The sequence below is a fragment of the Dasypus novemcinctus genome, chromosome 4 (genome assembly GCF_030445035.2).
Source record: "Dasypus novemcinctus isolate mDasNov1 chromosome 4, mDasNov1.1.hap2, whole genome shotgun sequence".
NCBI lineage: Eukaryota > Metazoa > Chordata > Mammalia > Cingulata > Dasypodidae > Dasypus > Dasypus novemcinctus.
Genome location: NC_080676.1, coordinates 160,793,967 through 160,814,558, shown reverse-complemented (window position 1 = coordinate 160,814,558; position 20,592 = coordinate 160,793,967).

The window sequence follows — 20,592 nt, the reverse complement described above, 5'->3', positions numbered from 1 at the left end:
GCCCCTTGGCTTATGTCCCTGCCTCATGTCACGTGGAAATATCCTCTCCTTTCTCTTCTGCGTTCTGCTGATTTCCAGCTTCTGGCTCCTCCCTGCATCTTTTACTCTTACTGGGTCTGAATTTCTTCTGCTTATACAGGACTGCAGTCATCTGGATTGAGACCCAGCCTCATTTAGTGGGGCCAAACCTTAACTTAAAAATAACATCATCAAGAGCTCCTATTTACAGTGGGCTCACAACCCACAGGGATGCAGATCAGAATGAAGAATATGTCTAAATTGGGGTATGACAGACTCCAAATATCTGTGGCCAGCACTGACCTTTACATGGAACTACAAACTCAATACCCATAATCCTGTTCAGCATCTCTGTTTTGGTGTAAAAGTGCAAAGCACCACTCTGGATTTCTACCTTCAAACCTGCCCCTCTCCCATCTTACACTGACACCTCCATTCTTTCTGTAGCTAAGACCTCAAGCTTAGGGGTTTTCCTGGACTCCCTGAGGCTCCTACTTGAAGAATATACCAAATCACACTACTTCTCATGAGCTCCACCATTACACATGTACAGGGGCCTCTCAACCAGCCGCCCTGCTGGCTCGTTGCTCATATACTCTCTAATCTGCTGAGTGGTCTCTTATAAACAGGAATCAGATCATGGAAGTTGGCCATGTAACTCCTTCCATCACCCTCAGTGTAAAGCATAATGCCCCCACTATAGCCCACAAAGCCCTGCTCACCCAGCCCCTGCACAGCCTCCAACCTCACCTCCAGCAGGTACTGCCTCTCACGCCCTGGGCTAGAGCCACGCTGGTCGTTCCAGCAGCCAAGCGCCTTTCCCTGGCTCTGTCTGCTGCAAGGTTCCTCCCAGGCCTTCAGGGCACCCTCTCAGGACATGCAGGTCTTGCTCAAATGCCTCTTCCTCTGCGGGGCCCTTCCTGACGTCCTCTTCTTGCTCCTTCTCTCTGCTCCATTTTCCTTTATTTCACTCATGTCCACCAGATGTTATATCATATATTTACATATCTCTTCTTTCTGCCTGACCAGACTGCAAGCTCTGTGAGAGCAAAAGCTTTACCTTCCTCATTTGTGCTTGCACTGCATTTAAACCAGTGCTGGCCATGTAGGAAGGCAGAAAGATTACTTGGAAAAAAATGGAAGAGCTTGTGATTTGGGAGAACTGGGCTAGAGTATGCTTAATTTTATGATATTAGGGGTGGGTGGGTGGGTCCATGACTGCCCACCAGGACTAAATAACGGTGAGGCTGCTGGGGAGGGACACTTCAGAAGATGAAAAGAAAACATGCAGCAGCACCTCCTTATGCATCCAGTGGTTTGGAAAAGCTCATGTGGGGTCCTGGGTGCAGAATGTACAGGCACAGGAGCTATGGCACACTCTCAGTAAATGAGCTTGGATTCCTATCTCTCTGCCTTAGCCTGAGGGGACATGGGCTGTCTCAAGGGCAGGTTGAGAACACCTCTTCTTCTTTCAGGAGAGTAGATGGGATGGAAGGGTCATTATAGACCTTGTGGGAATACAGATCATCTCACCAAAATGCTGGGGACTAACATAGGGTCAGCAGATTTTTTACTTTGCTAACAAGGCTGTTAAAAACATCATCTCTGCTTACCATGCTGCATCAACCCACAGTGCTACCTGAATAGGACACTCTCTCAAACTCAGAATGTAAATGCATTACCTTCCCCCCAGGATGGGACATGACTCCCCGGGATGAGCCTCTCTGGCTCCAAGGGATTACTACCAGTCACCAGCTGGAGATGCCACTAGAAAAAGACCTTGAATAAAAGGGGGAAATGGTAAAGACAAATAAGTTTACATGGCTAAGAGACTTCAAAATGAGTCAGGAGGTCATCAGAGGGGTCACACTTAAGCACATCTCAGCAGGATTCCAGAGACAGCTAAATAGATACAACCCTAGGTACTGGTGCTCCTGAGGACTATGGAGACCCACAGGTTCTATGGTCCTGGCAGATGGCTCTGGAGTTCAGTGCCTTGTCAGTGGGCCCTACTTTGAAATTTGTGCTCCTGAGTGTCATGGAGTTGGACTCAGATGTGACCTTTCTACACATGCCTTTTCTATCACTTTTATTGAACTTATGGTTGGCACTGGGGTTGGTATATACTCAGGAGACTTGAATCTCTGGACTGTCCATGTGCCAGTTGGGCCTTAAGCCTCAGCAGAGTTGCAACCCCTACTCTCTGGTTCATTGGACTTACCCAGGTCAGCTAACAGGGAGGTTAAGATGGTCAACCACCACACCAGGGAATCGAGAGTGCCTACAACTGCAAGCAGGAAAATTGCATCCATCAACCATGTGGGATCTAAGCCCCATCTTGATTTAGAGTTGGAGTGGGCATCACCATCCTAGGGTCCACAGGATGGAGGAATAAAATATGGATTAGAGTGGATTTATTGCTATTCTATTAAAGAACTATTGTGACTCTAGCAATGGAAGAAGTTTTATCATGGATGTAAAGACAGTGGCCACAGTAATTGCTAAGGGCAGGTTGAGGGAAGAAGAGATGTGATGTGGGGGCATATTCAGAACATGGTGTTGTCCTAAATAATATTGCAGGCACAGATGCTGGACATTATATAGCCTGCCATAACCCACTGAATGGACAGGGGGAGATAGTAAACTACAAAGTAAATTATAATCTATGAGGTGCAACAGTGCTCCAAAATGTATTCACCAAATGCAATGAACGTGCCACAATGATGAAAGAGGTTGTTGATGTGGGAGGAGTGGGGAGGTGGGGTGGTGGGTGGAATATATGGGAACCTCTTATATTTTTTTAATAACATTTTTTTGTGATCTATGTACATTTTCTTTAAAAAGACCTTTAAGAAGTAAATAAAGATTTAAATATCTTGTTTACAAATAACCAAATTTGGAAAAGTACTGCAAAGTTCGAAAAGCACGGGAAATAACCTCAACTCAAATTAGCTTTAAAACAGGGCCAATTTGCTCGGCCCCCCAGGATGGTGGGGTTGTTGCAGGGACCTGTGCCTCAGGGACTGTAATTAGTGAGGCCTCAGGCCTTCCCCATCCCCCTCTCATCCTGCAGAGGATGGGGCTTCTTATACCACGTTCAGGTTTCAATCCTTAGGCATGCGCTGAATGCTCCTGCCCGCATCCCAGGCCCACCCCTTAGATCAGCCCATGCTGCTGAGGAATGGAGGCGCTTTGGTCCATGCCCAAATTATGGCCCAAAGAACATCCATAATAGAAGCCCCCCATCTCCAACCCCCACATAGTTAGGTAAAACTCTCAAACTGAAAGGAATGAGCTCTCATGGTAAAATGGCAGAGACTTGTGTGTGTGTGTCTTTGGGAGAAGACTCTCTTCTGAACATACATATCTCTTAGGTAGCTGTCTACGTTATCCGCTCATGAGTTTACCAGTCCTGAAGAGCTTAAATGGCCACCTGGTAATAAGCACTAATTAGGTGTTAGCAATTGATTTACATACATTATTTTATTTAATTCCCATTTGAATAGTACTAGAATTGCCCCCCACTTTACAATGGCCATCATGCCTTCCATGAGAATAGTAAGATGCCAAAGGATAAATAAACTGTGGCATCAACAATTCACTTTAGATTGGTCTGATTATTTTCTCTCTCAACACAGAGGTTCAACAAAGAAATGTCCTATTTTGGAAATGAAATTGAGTGAGCTAACACATAAAGCATGATAGTAGAGGTGGGTAAGAAGACGGATTGCTAAAAGGGAAATCCACAATGTGGTAACACGCCCGTGGCTCTCTTTAGAGTTCCAGATGATTTTACCTGCATGTCAAGACTTCACAGCCAAGGCCTATGAACTGTGACCAAACAGTCTTCTCCCAAGAATGGGTGTCTTTAGGGGTCTGCAGCCAGGAATGTTTTGGCAAAGGCCACTCCCTGCTTACTCATGTAAGATGGAGCTGTTTATTTTCTTGTTTGAACAGCTTTGTAGCCCTGCAGGCTTTGAGGAACAATGTCCAATCTCAGTAGACATGGAAATTGGCACTCAACAATTAGATTCCAGTTCAGTGAAAATAACCTGGCTGCACTTAAACTAAGATAATCTTTCTAGCAGCACTTTTAGCAGCAATGTTTTTTTTTGGCACTGCTTGCTGGTCTTAGGCAAGAACCTAGGAATAGCAGGCAGGGAAGGGACTTAGGAAATAAACATTGAAACTGAACTGTAACTGGCTTGTCTGCAGAACACAATATTGGAAACAAGGTCTTTCTACTCATTTCTCTATAATTTTAGTTGTTTTTGGTTTTTGAGTGCTATATTATATCAATAGCACTTACGATATTAAATTTAAAAAGAAAACATATCTCTGTCTCATATCCTGATCCTGCAAAACATATGAGAAGACCTCAAGCTTAAAACTATCCCACCCAGAGGCTCAGAAAATTTAAATAATTTGCTTGAGTCTGTAGCAGTTTGATATTATTTATTAATTCCAAAAATGATTATGTTTGTAAACTGGTCTGTTTCTCTGGGCATGATCCCCTTTGATTGTTTTAGATTCAACAGAAATGTCATTGACTAAATTATGTTAAGGTTTGAGCTTGGTTTGATCGTGTCAGTAGAGTATAACTCAGGTTCCGTCCCCGCCCTCTTGGTGGGCTGATATAAATGGGCACTCACTCAAGAAGACACAGAAGATAAAGATACACGGAAAAGAGAACTCCATAGATACCAGAGAAGAGAACTTTGTCATGACACGGACGAGTAGAGAACTTTATTCCTGCAGGCCTGAGAAGAGAGACAAGCCCTGTGCCAGCCTGTAGCTGAGAGAGAGGAAAGCTAAACCCTTGCAGAGATTGGCAACCATCTTCTTCAACACATGGCAACTGACTTTGATGAGAAACCAACCTTGAGTTGGACTCTTTAGGACCTTGTAACTGAAATAAACACACTTTTAAAAGTCATGGGAAGCCTATGTGGCTCAAGCAGTAGGGTACCCGCCGACTACATGGGAATTCCCAGGTTCGGTTCCCAGTGCATTCTAAAGAAGACAAGCAAGACAGCAAGTAGACACAATGGGTTGTCTCAGCAAGCTGACACAGCAAGATGATGCAACAAGGAGACACAACTAGGAAACACAATGAGAGACTCAACAAGCAGGCAGTGGAGTAGCTCAAACAATTGATTGCCTCCATCCTACATGGGAGATCTCAGTTTCAGTTCCTACTGCCCCCTAACAAGAAAATGAGCAGACACAGAGAACACACAATGAACAGACAGCAGCACAAACAAGCGCAGGGGCGGGGTGTCTATAAATAAATAAAAATAAATCTTTAAAAAAAAAGCCAACAGATTTCTGGTACTTTGTATCAGCATCTCTTTGGCTATCTAATACAAGTCATTCCACTAGAAATTGTCCCTGGAGTTTTAACTCCAACTCAACCTCATTAAAGTCTAGAATTGAACTTAGAGCACAAAGTTTACACCTTAAAGGAGGCATGATGTGATTTATGCTTGTCCTCCAATAGCTTACTAACTGACAATTGCTATTCATTCATTCATCCAACAAACTTTTGTTGAATGCTTATTGTGTGCCAGACTCCCTGACCTCAAAGGACTTATTTTCTAGAAGAGAAAATGATTTGTAAACAGGTTTTTACAAGGTAGTATGATAAAGGCTTTGATAAATTTCATGCCGAGTGCAATGGTGCACACAGGGAGAAAAACTAAGGTATTCTTGAAGGGCCAGGAAATTTTTCTAGAGAAAGTGAAATTTAACCTGAAATCTAGGGAAGATCTAGCTATTCAAGAGGTGCAAGATGTTTCAAGGAGAGTGGCCATTGTGTGGAAAGGCTGGATGTGAGCAGGAACATGGTGAGATGGGAATGGGCTATTGTCCAATACATTAGGAGAACAGAGTCCAAAGGGACTAAGAGATGAGACTGGACAATTTGGAGCCATGGGATAATGGCTTTATAAGAATTCTAAAATCCACTCCACCCCCATCCCCAAGTTCCCACCCTAATCCTTAAGACAGTGATTTTAAGACATCACAGCCATTTTATGGTACATTACATGTCAAAAGAGATTTTGCAGATATAATTAGGGTTACTAATCATTTGACTTTGAGTTGAAAAGGAAAAGCATCTGAGTGAGTTATCTGATCACATGAGCCCTTGATGAGAAAGCAGTTTTCCCTGGGTGATTGCAAAAGAAAAAGTCAGAGAGACTCTAAGGTAAGAAGGATGCATCATGCAGTAGCATCCCCAAAGATGGAGGGGGCTAAGTATCCAGGAATACGAGGAGCCTCAGCTGATAGCCAGCAAGGAAATGGGGACCTCAGTCCTACTGCTTCAAGGAACTTCATCTACTAATAGCCTACATGAGTTTAGAAGTGGATTCTTCCCCAGAGCTTTCACGTAAGTGCACATCCTGGCTGACACCTTGTGACCTAATGAGACCTTTAGCAAAGGTACACCCAGACGACTGTCTACAGAACTGTGGACTTATAAACAAATTATTTATCACTTATAAATAAATGAAATATTTATTTATACTTTATAAATAAATAGGTGTTGTTTGAAACTACTGTCTGTGGTAATTTGTGACACAGCAATGTTAAAACTAATGCATAAGCCAAGTTTAAAAATTTGGACTTATCCAAAAAAAATATGAAAGACATTTAAAGTCCAAATATGTAGCAAGAGAAGGACAAGGAGAGAATGAAAGAGAAGCAATGTTCAAACACTATATAAGATTCTCAAAGATATACTAGAAGAAACAAAAGCAGGGAACTATCAAAAACGAACTATTCAAAAACAAAACAGATTTCTTCTAAATTAAAAATACAGTAACAGAAAAGGAAAAATCCCAAAGAAGAGTTGGAAGACACAGTTGAAGAAATAGCCCAGTAAACAGAGCAAAAGGACAAAGAAGAAATAGTAAAAAAAAGATAGGAAAATAGGAAACCTTTCACATCCTAAAATAGAAGGTCCAGAAAGAAAGAAAATATAAAATGGGAAACATGGGAGAGGGGGAAGAATGTCAGTAAAGAAATTACTCAAGAAAATTTCCCATAATTGAAGAATATAAATTCCCAAATTTTATGGGCCCATCAACACATAGAATAATGGAAAAAAAAACACCAACTGTCAGTAAATTTTAAAACACTTTGGACGAAGAGAAAATCTTGAAAACTTAGGAGGAAAAAAAATAACAGGTTTCATAAAAGGACTGCAAATCAGAATGCAGTGGATTTCTCAGTATCAATATCAGGGCTAGAAGGAAAATTTTCCTCAGGGAATTATTTCCAACCTAGACTTTTAAAGTTAGCCAAGCTATGAGTTAAGTGTAAAAATAGAATAAAGATGTTTTGGGATATATAAGGCTTTTAAAAACTTGAACACCCATGTGTCCTTTTTCAGGAAGTTCTAGAGAATGTGCTCTGCTGAAATGAGTGAACAAACAAACAAAAAAAAAGGATAAGAACACCCCAAATCAGGGGTTCAAGTTGAGAGAAAGGAGAAAAGACACCCAGAATGATTGTGAAAGACCATCCCTACATGGCTGCAGAGCAATCATCTTAGAAATCAACATGCCAGAAGGCTCTGGAAGATATTGTATTTCTTCTAGAAGATGCAGCTGTCAGAAAAATTAATGTTTTAATGTTTTAAGATATACATACACTGAATGGACTGGGAGAGAGTGTAAACTGCAACATAAACTACAATCGGTGCTGTGTAGCAGTGCTCCAAAATGTACTCATCAAATGCAATGAATGTACTGTGATATTCGGCTCTCCTGTCACATGGCAAGGTACATGGTAAGCATCTCCTGGTTTCTCCCTTCTCTTCTGGTTCCCATGACAGCTTCTTGCTTGTTGTGCCTTTCTCTCTCTCTGAATGTCATTCTCTTTTAAAGAACTCCAATAATAGGATTAAGACCATACTGATTGAGGTGGGCCACACCTTAATTGAAGTCACCTCATCTCAAAGTCCTACTTAAAAAGGGTTTACATGCACAGGAATGGATTTGATTAAAGAACATGTTTTCTTGGGGTACATACAGCTTCAATCCAGCCTCACTCTCTGGACCCCAAAAAGAAATGTTCTTTCTATGTGTAAAATACATTCATCCCATCAAAATCCCAAAAACCTTGAGTCATTTCAGTAACAGTGCAAAGTTCAAAGTCACATCAAAATCTGTTACAGACGCCATCTCTCCTGGTGTACAATCCTCCATCTGTGAACCTGTGAAACCTAGAGAACAAGTTATCTGCTTCTGACACATAATGGAAGGACAGGCATAGGATGAACATTCCCATTCCCATAGGGAGAAATTGAAAGGAAAACAGTGGTCACAGGTCCCAAACAGTTCCGACACCCAGCATAGGAAACTCCATCAGATTTCAATGTCCGAGTGTCATCTATGGAATAGTGTTTGGTCCTCCAAGCCTGGCAGTGATCATGCTCTCCCCAGACACTGAAGTGAAATTTCCACCCTCTTCAAGCCAGGATCTCTGCAATCCGCAGGGCACTGGCTCCACTTTGTTAGAATGGTGGGATGGCAACACTCTTCCTGAACAACGAGGTGGAAGTCCCCATCTCCAAGTGCCAGGGCAGACGCTCTTTCCACAGACATGGTTGGGCACACTCTCTTGGCCTGAGAAGATATCTTTGGTTCAGACCTCAACTTCCATGGTTCTGCCCTTGAAGTGATTTTTGTCCTTCCGTCTGTCCCTTTTCTCTCCCTTTTATACCAAGCTGGCAGTGGTTTCCATTCATACACATCTCAAAAAGAAAAAAAAAAAGGTTGGTTTTGCATGTAGTACACCACAGTCATCCAAATCATCAGACAAAAGAACTTTCCACAAATCTTTCCTGGATAACTGCATTTCTAATCCTGACTTCTATGGAAATCGCTGACTGCTTCCACATTCAGTTAAATTCTCAGTGGAGCACTATTCTCTTGGTTCTTGCTTTCTTGAACCTCAGAATTTACCAAACCATCAATTTCTAGTTTCTTTGTGCCCGGGAGTTCATCTCTCAGTTTATCCCTTTCCTCTGGCATTTTACTATAAGTGCAAAGAATACCATGCTTCACTTTCCACACTTAGCTTGGAAATCTCCTCAGTTAATTGCTCTCAAATTCTGCCTTTCATCTGACTTCAGGAGACAATTTTGCCAAGTTCTCTGCCACTTTAAAACAAGGCTTGCCTTTCCTCCATTTTCCAATAGCACATTCATCATTTCTGCTTAAGGACTTATTGGAAGTAGCTTTGGCATCCATATTTCTGCCAACAGCCTCTTCAAAGCAATTTAGGCTTTTTCGATCAAACAACTCAAGTTTTCCAGCCTCTACACATTACTCAATTCAAAAATTGTTTCCACATTTTTGGTATTTGTGATAGCAACACCCCAATCTCCTGGTACCAAAATCTGTTTTAGTTTCCTAATTGCTCAAAGCAAATACCATGAAATGGTAGGTTAAACACTGGAAATTTATTTGCTCATGTTTTTGAGGCTGGGAAAATGTCCAAATCAAAGCATCATTAAGGCGATGATTTCTGAGAACTATAGGGTACTGCCGGTGGGCCTTGTTTCCTCTGTCACGTGGAGAGGCACATGGCAGCATCTCCTGGTCTCTCCCTTCTCTTCTGGGTTCTGTTTCAGCTTCCTGCTTCCTGTGGCTTTCTATCCCTTTGTCTGAATTTCATTCTCTTTTAAAGGACTCCAGTAATAGGATTAAGATCCATCCTGATTGAGGTGGGCCACACCTTAACTGAAGTCACCTCATCAAAAGGCCCTACTTAAAATGGGCTTATACGCACAGGAATGGATTAGACTAGATTTTAAAGCATGTTATTCTAGGGTACATACAGCTTCAAACCACCACACCACAGGTAATCAGATCCAACAATTTTAATATGTTGCCACATTTGCTGTATAGTCTATCTGTCCACTAATCTATCAATCTATTTATCAATCAGTTTTATGAGCACTTGAGTGTACATTGCATACATGATGCTCCTTGAACACTTAACACTTACATGAACATATCCTAAGAAAAAGGATATTCACTTATATAACTACCTTAAGTACGGTTCTCAAGTTCAAGAAATTTAACATTGGTTTCAAGTTTGCCGTACATGTTCCAATTTTTAAATATGTCCCAAAAAAGTTCTTTTGGGACTTTTCTCCTTCAGTATTAGGTCCTGTCCAGGATCACATATTACATTTAATTTCATTAACTTTTTAGTTCTTCATTCTTTTTTTTAAAATTGTGGAAGCATATATACAACATAAACTTTCTGATGTCAACTACATCCAAGCATACCATTGAGTGGGATTACTCATATTTACACTGGTGCCATATCCTCACTCTCTTCCATTACTAAAACTTTTCCTTCTCCCTAAATAGAAACCCTACACTCATTATACATTAACTCACAATTTCTCTGCCCCCCACCCCCACCCTACAACCTGCACTCTAATTTCTATGTCTATGAGTTGCATAGGGCTTTAATGTAACATGCTAAATCTATAACACTCTCACTTGCTTAGATACCAACTGAACTTCAATGATATATACAAATTATGTTCTTATTCCCATCTGGCCCTGATTATGTACTTCTTGACACAAATTGCAGGTTTATATATTGAGTTCAAAACCGTTTTATGCATTTGCCTGTTGGCTCCTGTAGAATATAAACTGTAAAGTCACAAACCAAAAACACAATGGTATTTTTATTTATATTTACCCATGTCATTACCCTTACCAGAGATCCTTATTTCTTTATGTTGCTTCAGTCTATTGTCTATTGTCCTTTCCTTTCAACTTGCAGAACTCTTTAGCATCTTTTATAGGCCTGGTTGAATAGTGACAAACTCCATCAGCTTCTGTTTATCCAGGAATTTCTTATTTTCTCCCTCATTTTATTATTTTTTTTTATTTCTCTCCCCTTCTCCCTGCCCCAGTTGTCTGCTCTGTGTCTATTCGCTGTGTGTTCTTCTGCGACTGCTTCTATCCTTATCAGTGGCACGGGAATCTGTGTTTCTTTTTGTTGCGTCATCTTGCTGTTTCAGCTCTTCGTGTATGCGGCACCATTCTTGGGCAGGCTGCACTTTCTTTCGTGCTGAGTGGCTCTCCTTATGGGGCGCACTCCTTGCACATGGGGCTCCCCTACACAGGGGACACCCCTGCATGGGGCGGCACTCCTTGCACGCATCAGCAATGCACATGGGCCAGCTCCACACGGGTCAAGGAGGCCCAGGGTTTGAACTGCGGACCTCCCATGTGGTAGGCAGACACCCTATCCATTGGGTCAAGTTCCCTTCCCTCTCCTTCATTTTTGAAAGACAATTTTGCCAGATATGGAATTCCTGGTTGGCAGGTTTTGCTTTTGATACTTTATGTATGTCATACCTCTGTCTTCTTGCCTCTATGGTTTCCCACATGAAATTGGCATTTAATCTTATTAAGGCTCCTTTTTCTGTGATTCAGTGCTTCTCTCTTGTCCTGTCAGAATTCTCTCCTTATCTTTGGCATTTGGCAGCTTGATATAACATAGTATGGTGTGAGTATATTTGGGTTTGTTCTGTTTGAAGTTAATTGAGCATCTTGGATATATTTTTTTGTGTCTTTCACTAAATTTGAGAAGGTTTCAGCCATTATTTCTTTGAATACTCTTTCTGTCCCTTTCTCTCTTCTCCTTCTGGAACTCCCACAATGTGTATATTGGTATGCTTGATGGTCTCCCACAGGTTCCTTAGGCTTTGTTTACTTTTCTTCATTCTTTCTTCTCCCTTCTCCTCAGAGAGTATGACAGTTTGAATCTGTGTAGATCCCAGAAAACCCTGTTTTTAAAGCTAATCCATTCCTGTGCATGTAAACCTATTGTAGGACCTTTTAACTAGATCCTTTTGATTAGATCACTTCAGTAGGCCATGACTCAGGTGGATCTTAATCCTCATACTGGAATCCTTTATAAAGGGAAGAATAAAAAGCTGCAGACACAGAAAAAAAATCTACAGTGACAGACAAACCCTCCAGAAGTTGAAATCAACAAACCCACGAGAGAGAAAGGTCGCAGATGGAACAGCCCAAAGCTGAAGCAATGAGGTCAAGATGGGAAATATGAACAGACACCACCATGTGCCTGATGGCCCGCTGCTGAGCTTGTAGAGAAAGTGGCCCTGGAGGAGAAGGCAGAGACCAGCAGAGCTGCCATTGTGCCTTGCCATGTGGCAGGAGTCCAGTAGACCACCTTCAGTGAGACAGCATCCCTGGTGATGCCTTGATTTGCACATTTTCACAGCCTCAGAACCAGCTTTTAACCTAATAAATTCCCATTGTAAAAGTCAACCCATTTCTGATATATTGCACTGGCAGCCTTTAGCAACTAAAAAGAAGGGATGATTCCAATTGTCTCATCTTCAAATTCACTATTCTTTCTTCTCCAGCTCCAATCTGTTATTGAACCCCTTTAAGTAATTTTTAATATCTGTTACTGTGGCCTTCAGCTGTGTGTGGTTCCTTTTCATAATTTCCATTTCCCTATTGATATTCTCTTTGTGTTCATCTATTGTTTTCCTGATTTCCTTTACTTCTTTGTCCATGTTTTCTTTTAGCTCTTTGAGCATGTTTAGCAGTGATTTAAAAATTATTTGTCTAGCATATTCCAGGTCTTGTCCTCCTAATGATGGGTTTTAATGCTTTAATCTTTGTTGCCTGGGCCATTGCTTCCTGTTTATTTGCATGTTTTATAATCTTTTGTTGAAACCCAGACATTTGCTATTTTGATATTTTTTCAATGGAACTTAGATTCTGAAATATTCCTTAAACTTGTATCGGCTAGTGTTATGATAGAACTTTCCTTGCATGCTAGCGCCTAACAAAAAATAAAAATAAAAAGAATACAGCTTTTCATTTCAGATTGACCTATGTAAGTGCTCTCTTCTGAACTTATCCATTCAATGAGGTTAGAGAATTTGCTCCAGGCCATAGTGTGTGAGCTTCCCTACTTCTTTCTGCACATGCATCTTCTCTTGGGTATGCACATGTGGTCCCAGGAATTGCCATGTTAACATATGAATATCTGCTCTTGCTGAGATACACTGTTATGGGAACTGAACTGTGTATCCTAGAGCCAGCAATCCCTTGCCCCAGGCAGCCACCTCGTGCTCTCCCACAAAATGGTTTGTAGGAATGCTCTGTGAACCACCTATTACATGTAAAACAAATTTTGGGATAGTGAATCCTTCAGTCCACTACCACACTGACTGAGCCAGACATACTTGCTCTCAGTATGTGCATGAGGGTTTCTTTACTCCCTCTGGAACTGAGACCAGGGGTTTGCACTCGGTGTGCCTGATGGCTCCACCTTGAGCTATGAAGGTTAAGGTCTAATCAAGGCACTACGAGACCCTACTTCTTTTAAGTAGTCTTTTACTTGGTTTGGCACCTGCCCTGTTATTCCAGTCCTCCAACTGTTTTCTGGAGTATTGAGAATGGTGTTTCTGCTAGTTCCTGCTCATTGTTCAATACCCTGTGGGGGGATGGAGCGCTGAAACAACTCTCTTGTCATCTTGATCACGACAGGTCCTGCAACCTGATACCTTTTTGTTGTTATTGTTGTTGTTTGTTGTTCTGCATAAGTTTAGACTGGGTCAGTTTCTCTTCTTTGTAACCAAAATCCCTAACTGACATCTACAAGAAGCTTACCACGATGATTGAATTTAACTGTTAAAGGTTAGATGCACTACCTTTAAAGCAGTGGGGGTGAGTGGATGTGACTCAAGCGATTGAGAACCTGCTTCCCACATGGAAGGGCCTGGGTTTGGTTCCCGGGACCTACTTAAAAAACAAACCAAAAACAAAGCAGCGAGTCTGAGCTGGGAGTGATTTTGCTTCTCAGGGGACATTTAGCAATGTCTGGTAATATTTTGTTTTTCACAACTCAGGGAAGGGGAGGTATGTGGTGCTACTGGCATCTGGTGAATTGAGGCCAAAACGCTGCTAACCCTCCTACAATGCACAGGACAGCTTTCCAGAACACAGCCCAAAATATCAGTAGTGCTGATTGAGAAGCCCTGCTTTAGAGCAAGAAACAAGACAAGGATGCTTGCTATCCATTGTTTCCATTCCTCATTATACTGGATATCTAGTATCATAAAAAAACAAATGAAAAAGAGATATAAGGACTGAAACGGTAAAAAACAAATGTTCATTATTTGCAGATGATATGATTGAATATCTGAAGATAAAATTCAGAAAGACTAGTAAAACCGTAACCCCCTCATGAAAGTTGCTGGATATAAATAAGGTCAATTGTTATAAGACCATTACATACCACCCACAACCACTTAAAACGTAATGATACCTCTCAGTAGTATTTCTGCAGCTTCTAGTGAGTTCATAATTATTTTAAGATAAAAAGTGTAGAAAAAGGTAATAATTTTTAAAACTCCTTTTAGCAATAGCAACACAATGTAAAAGCTATTTAAGAATAATTAAACAAAATATGCAAGAACTTGATGAAGAATATCATATATTTTTATTGTAGGACACAAATTAAGAATCAAATGAATGGAGAGACATATGATATTCAAGTTTGGGAAAATGCAATGTTATAAAGATGTCACACTCCTAACATTGATCTGTATAGTCAATGTAGTTCCAATAAAAAATCCCAACAAGGCTTTTCATAGACTTTGACAGCTGATCTCAAAAATTATATGGAAGAGCAAAGGGTCAAGGATGGCTAAGAAAATTTTGACAAGCAGAGGTCACCTCTGGATAGATTGGAAAGAAAATGAGATATAAAGGGCAGAGGAAGGATGAGAGCAAAAAAACTATTCAGATAAAGTTCTAAAGCAAATACGTAAACTCTGGGGAATGTGTATAGAAATATTAATTTTAAAAAGCTAAAAGCAAAAAATAATTTGCTCTGACTTTTATATGCATGTTGGCTTAAAGGTAAGTAAGCTGGAAAAAAAATCCCTAGTAATATCTATGCAAGAGACAATGACAAAATCCATGGAGATAATTGTACAGTTTAAAGAGATAACTGAGCAATAAGATGTACAGAACTTGATGGCTCATTAAATATGGGGGATGAGAGAGAGTGGAGGCATATAAAATGAAACCAAGGGTTTCAAGCTTGGTAACTTGGTAGATAGATGGTGGTTCCAATCCCTGGGATAGAAAACACAGGAAGAGGAATGAGTTTTGGGGGAGAAGATAATGAGTTAGGTGTGGACATAAAGAGTTTGACATACATGGGGCATCCAAGTGGCCTGGAAAGTAGTTGATCTTTTTTTTTTTTTAAAACCCGAGACCTTGTATTAATACATGTGAAACAGGCACTCACCCACTGAGCTACACCTGCTCCCTGGTAGTTGATTTTATAGGTCTGGGTTACAGATCCAAACCCAGGATTCTGAATCTTAAAAGAAGCCACAAGAATGGATGATGTTTCTAAGAAAAGTAGTAAAATAAGAAGATGCAGGTCAGAACCCAGAGGAACAGGCAGAGCAAGAAGGAAAAGAAAATGAGGAGTATCCGGAGGGATTGGAGGAAACCAGAAGAGTTCTGTGTCACAGATGTCAAGGAGAGAGAGCCTCCCAACTTTGAGAACGTGGCCAGCAGCTCAAATGTGGCCACAGGTTATGGAAAAAGAGATCTGAGCCTGGTCAGCTGGATGGAGCAACAGGGCAGCTTGGGGACTTTGACAAGAGCAGTTTGGGTAGCACAGCAGGGGAGGAAATCTGATTGCACTCACAGTGAGGAAGTGGGAGCAGTAGTGGTTCTTTTCTCTCAATCAGTTTGCTTAAAAGTGTGCGTAGAGTAAGTGATTGTATAATTATGGTCGAGAGACTGGGCTGGGGAATTTTTAGAAGGAATCAAGAATCAATTTCGAATGTTCTGAACCAAGGAAAAAGGGAAAGTTGAAAGGAAAGTAAAAAGAAGGAATGGACAGTCAAGAGAGGGAGCCCCTGAAGAGCTGGAAAAGGCTGCGATCTGAACTTGGGTGAAGGCTTTGCTTTCTGTGGGTGCAGGAGATCCTCTGCCATTCTTCCTGGGAAGCAGGAAAGATGGGTCGGTTATACATGAACTGGTAGGAGGCGGAGGTGTTCTGTTTCCTCTGTGAAGTAGGAGGTAAGTGTGAAGGTGGAGGTTTACAGATAAGAGAGTGCTGTATATGACAGGACAGAGAAGGCTGGCAGGGAATCACAGCAATAATCACTGCTGATATCTGTAGTTTTATAGGGGTTGTAAAGTGGTAGCTTCCTAATTATTTCATTCCTTTCATATTTATTATCTGGAATTCTATAAAAAGAGCTTTCTCTCAAACTATTTGGTTATCAAACTACAGCCCATGCAGAAAGGCATGGTACCTGCTGGTTATAGTCTCTTTATTAATTTTTAGATAAATATACTAGAGATTTTGGTTTCTTCTGGCAGTAATACAGTTATTTATTTGCTTTATCTTTAAAAAACATGTAAGCATTCCATAATAACAATACCAATATTACTATACTTACAGTAAGACTACTATTTATCTGGTCTTATTTTTATATTTTTATCGCTGGAACATCTTTCCTTAGAACGTAGAGTCAAAATGTGGTGTTTTAAAGTCACATCAAGGAACAATTTTTTTCTGTGGAGCTGTGCCATAACTTGATAAGGGTAGGGAACATTGTTTTCATTTTTTTGAAATTGATTTTATTGTTTCTATTTTGCTTCAATATAAACGATGTTAAAACATTTGCATGACTCTAAAGTTAAACTATGTAATAAGGCATATTCATAGAAATCTTCCTTCCACCTCTGTTCCCTCCATTCCTACCTTCCTTCTGGAAGGTAACCCAGAGTTTTGCATATCCTCCCGTTCTTTCCTTTTGAAAATATAAACTGAAATCCACAAAACCCGGAAGAAAACAAAGACACCAGGAAACACCACCATGTGCATTGCCTTGTGACAGGTGAAGGGCTGAAGGTCACGGCAGCCAGCCCGGAATGCCACCGTCTTGAGGAGTGCATCGCCTTGACGATGTCCTTTTTTTTCTTTTTTACCAAATGCCTTTTTTTTCATTATCTTTTTTATTAAAAGATACATAGATCACACAAAATGTTACATTAAAAAATGTAAGAGGTCCCCATATACCCCACTCTCCACGCCACCCCCGCTCCTCCCACATCAACAACCTCTTTCATCATTGTGGCCCATTCACTGCATTTGATGAATACATTTTGGAGCACTGCTGCACTGCATGGATTATAGTTTACATAGTAGTTTACATTCTCTTCCAGTCCATGGAGTGGGTTATGGCAGGATATATAATGTCCAGCATCTGTCCCTACAATATCATTCAGGACAACTCCAAGTCCCGAAAATGCACCCCTATTACACCTCCTTTGCCCTCTCCCTGCCTTCAATAACTTCCATGGCCACTGTCTCGACATCAATGACATAATTTCTTCCATTGCTAGAGTCAATATTTTGTAGTAGAATACCAGTAAATCCACTCTAATACATATTTTATTCCTCCATCCTGAAGACATGGAATGGCGATGTCCACTCCACCTCTAAGTCAAGAGGGGGCTTAGATCCCACATGGATTATGGATGAGACTCTCTGTTGTACTTGCAGACCCTTTCAGTTCCCTGGTGTGGTGTTTGACTATCCTCACCTCCCTGTTAGCTGACCTGGATAAGTCCAACAAACCGGATAGTAGGTGTTGCAACTCTGCTGAGGCTCAGGGCCCACCTGCCACATGGACAGTCCAGAGATTCAAGTCTCCTGAGCATACACCAACCCTAGTGCCACCCACAGGTTCAGTAAAAGTGACAGAAGAGACATGTGTAGAGAGGTCATATCTGAGTCCAACTCCATCACACTACAAATTCTAAAGTAGGACCCTACTTTGATGATGTCTTGATTTGGCCTTTCTTTTAGCCTCAAAACTAAAAGTTAATAAGTTCCTGTCGTTTAAGCCAATTCATTTTATGGTATTTGCTTAAGAAGCCTAGGAAACTAAAACAAATACCTTATTTTCTGTATCTGACTTTGGAATCACAAATATTTTCATGGTTATATACCACAATTAAATTTTAAAAAGCCACCTCCAACAACTGAAAAGCAAAATGAAACAAAGGAACTTTACTGTGTATTGCATTGAGAGCATAAAACATACCGTTTCACACTATTTCAAGTTACTTTAAAACACTTAATTAGACTATCCATCCTTACTGTGATAAACCCTAAAAACCAAAAGGCAAAAGAATTTTAACGCTGTTCCAGTGATCTTATTTGTGGTGGTAGTGTTAGTTTAGCTATTCAAGACTCTTTCACATGTAATACAAAATGAAGCAAATGAGTCATTATGTTGTCATTGAGAACCAGAATTTTCAATGTGGCTGAAGGGAGATGCAAATGCAAGAATTATGAACTATGAGTTAAATAAAAATTTTTAGTCCTGAATTCTATTTGTAAATATTAAGATAAACACATGATATATTTTTTTCTTGTTCTCAAAAACATTTCCTTATTCTTTTCTATTCTAAAGGCATAGAAACAATGGCCATACTATTGGCAATGAGCACTCTCACTGTCCAAATTGCGATCTCTAAATCAAAAGAAACAGGAGATCCTTGGAGAATTGATGAATTTCAGATTTGGGGTAGTAAATGTAGAAGATGGATCCAAAATTTTTTACCATATCAGAAAGCAGGCAAGCTGTCAGGAGTCTGGAGCCAACTCTAACAGGCTCCTACTAACTAACAAGCTTAATAATATTAATAGTAGCTAATAATAATAATAATAATAATAGAATAACCGAAGTGGATTGATACACACACAATACATTTAAATCCATTAGTAGTAGAAGGATTCTAAAATACACTCACAGACAGATGGGCAAGATGGCGGCTGAGTGAACATCCCTGTTAGAGTCTTCTGCAGGGAATCGGCTGGGCGGCGTTGGAGACTCTTTGGGACCGGATTGTTTCGGGATTTTTGCTGGTCCGGAGGTGTCTGGACATCGATTTGGAGGGAAGGTAACAGAGAGGATTCATCTGTGAAATATACACGGAGATCCCAGCTACCTGTAGAGGATTCCCTTCTTGGGTAGGCGGAGACGAGGCATCTAGCCCCGCTCGGTGGGGCTGAGCCAGGCCGGGCCGCAGCGGCGGACGCCGGAGCGGGGCCGGGCGGGGCCGAGCCAGGCCGAGCCGGGCCGCGGTAGCGTTTGGAGCCGGGCGGGGCCGGTGCAGGCCCCGGCTGCGGGCCGCGGTAGCGCTTGGAGCCGGGCGGGGCCGGTGCAGGCCCCGGCTGCGGGCCGCGGTAGCGTTTGGAGCCGGGCGGGCCCGGGTCAGGCCGCGGCGGGTACGGAGCCGGGCAGGGCCGGTCCAGGCCGCGGTGGCGGGAGGTGGACGCCGGAGCCGGCTGGGCCGCTGTAGCGAGCGGAGCTGGGCGGAGCCAGGCCAGGCCAAGGCGGCGTGAGGAGGCGGGCGGAGCCGGGCCTGCGGAGGGGTTTCTGGTTTTGTTTTTTTTTTTTTTTTTTTTTTTTTTTTGAGCATCTGCAGTACCGGGGAGTTCGTGGGCCCTGGGCGGCCTATTGGGGGTTTGTGGGAAGGGAGGTGCTTGCAGACCCATTTGGGCAGACAGACGGGGGGGTTTTAGGGCAAAGCGGGGGGAAGTTGTTGTTTTAGATAGTGTTGCAATTGTGACACGTGTGTACCTGTATCTCTCTTCTCCCTATCCGTTCCCCACCGTTTGCCCATCCTCTTTTTCTTTCTTCCTTTCTTCTTGCCTTTCTTTTTTCTTTATTATAATTAGTTTTTTTTTTTTTTCGGTTTTCTCTTTCCCTCTTGTCCCTCATCTTCCACTTATTTTTACTTTAATTCAAGTATACAATAGGTGCTACAGGGAACACCTCACATTTGCTGGGTTTTCCCATCCTCCACTGCCTCATTTCTGTGTGAACTGATTTAGGCTACCTACACTATCCCCCTTCCCCTGCATCTTGATCCACTATCATCTACTGTCTCTCCTATATTCCACCCCCCACCTCCCGTTCTTTGATCCACAAAGTGTCTAACTCTTAATTTCTAATACCTTTGTTCTGTTTTCTGTCTATTATCCACTCTTGAAACTATTACCTTTCTTTTCTTTTTCCCTCTCTCATGAAAACAATAGCTGTGTAGTTCATACCATATTCCTCCCAAATTCAGTCATCAACTTCATAAAAGGTACTCTACCTACAGCTATAACTCTATACAATCTACATGAATCTAACCTCCATCCTTCCAGATCTCATATTCCTGCTTTATTAACATACATCACCAATACAACTTTACACTTTTCCCTTGCTTACACAATTGCCTTTCCCCAACACTAATACTTTCCTCTAAAGTGAACTTAACCAACAACAAGTAACTAGAATAAGAAGAAAAAAGTGACAAAGAGAAGATATAACACCTGTGCAAAAATAACAACTAATTAACCTCCAAGAGCAGACAAAGAAGCTAAGGAACTGATTAAATTCGTCAAAATAAAGAGATGACCAGAAAGCAACAAAAATCTACGAACCAAACCAAT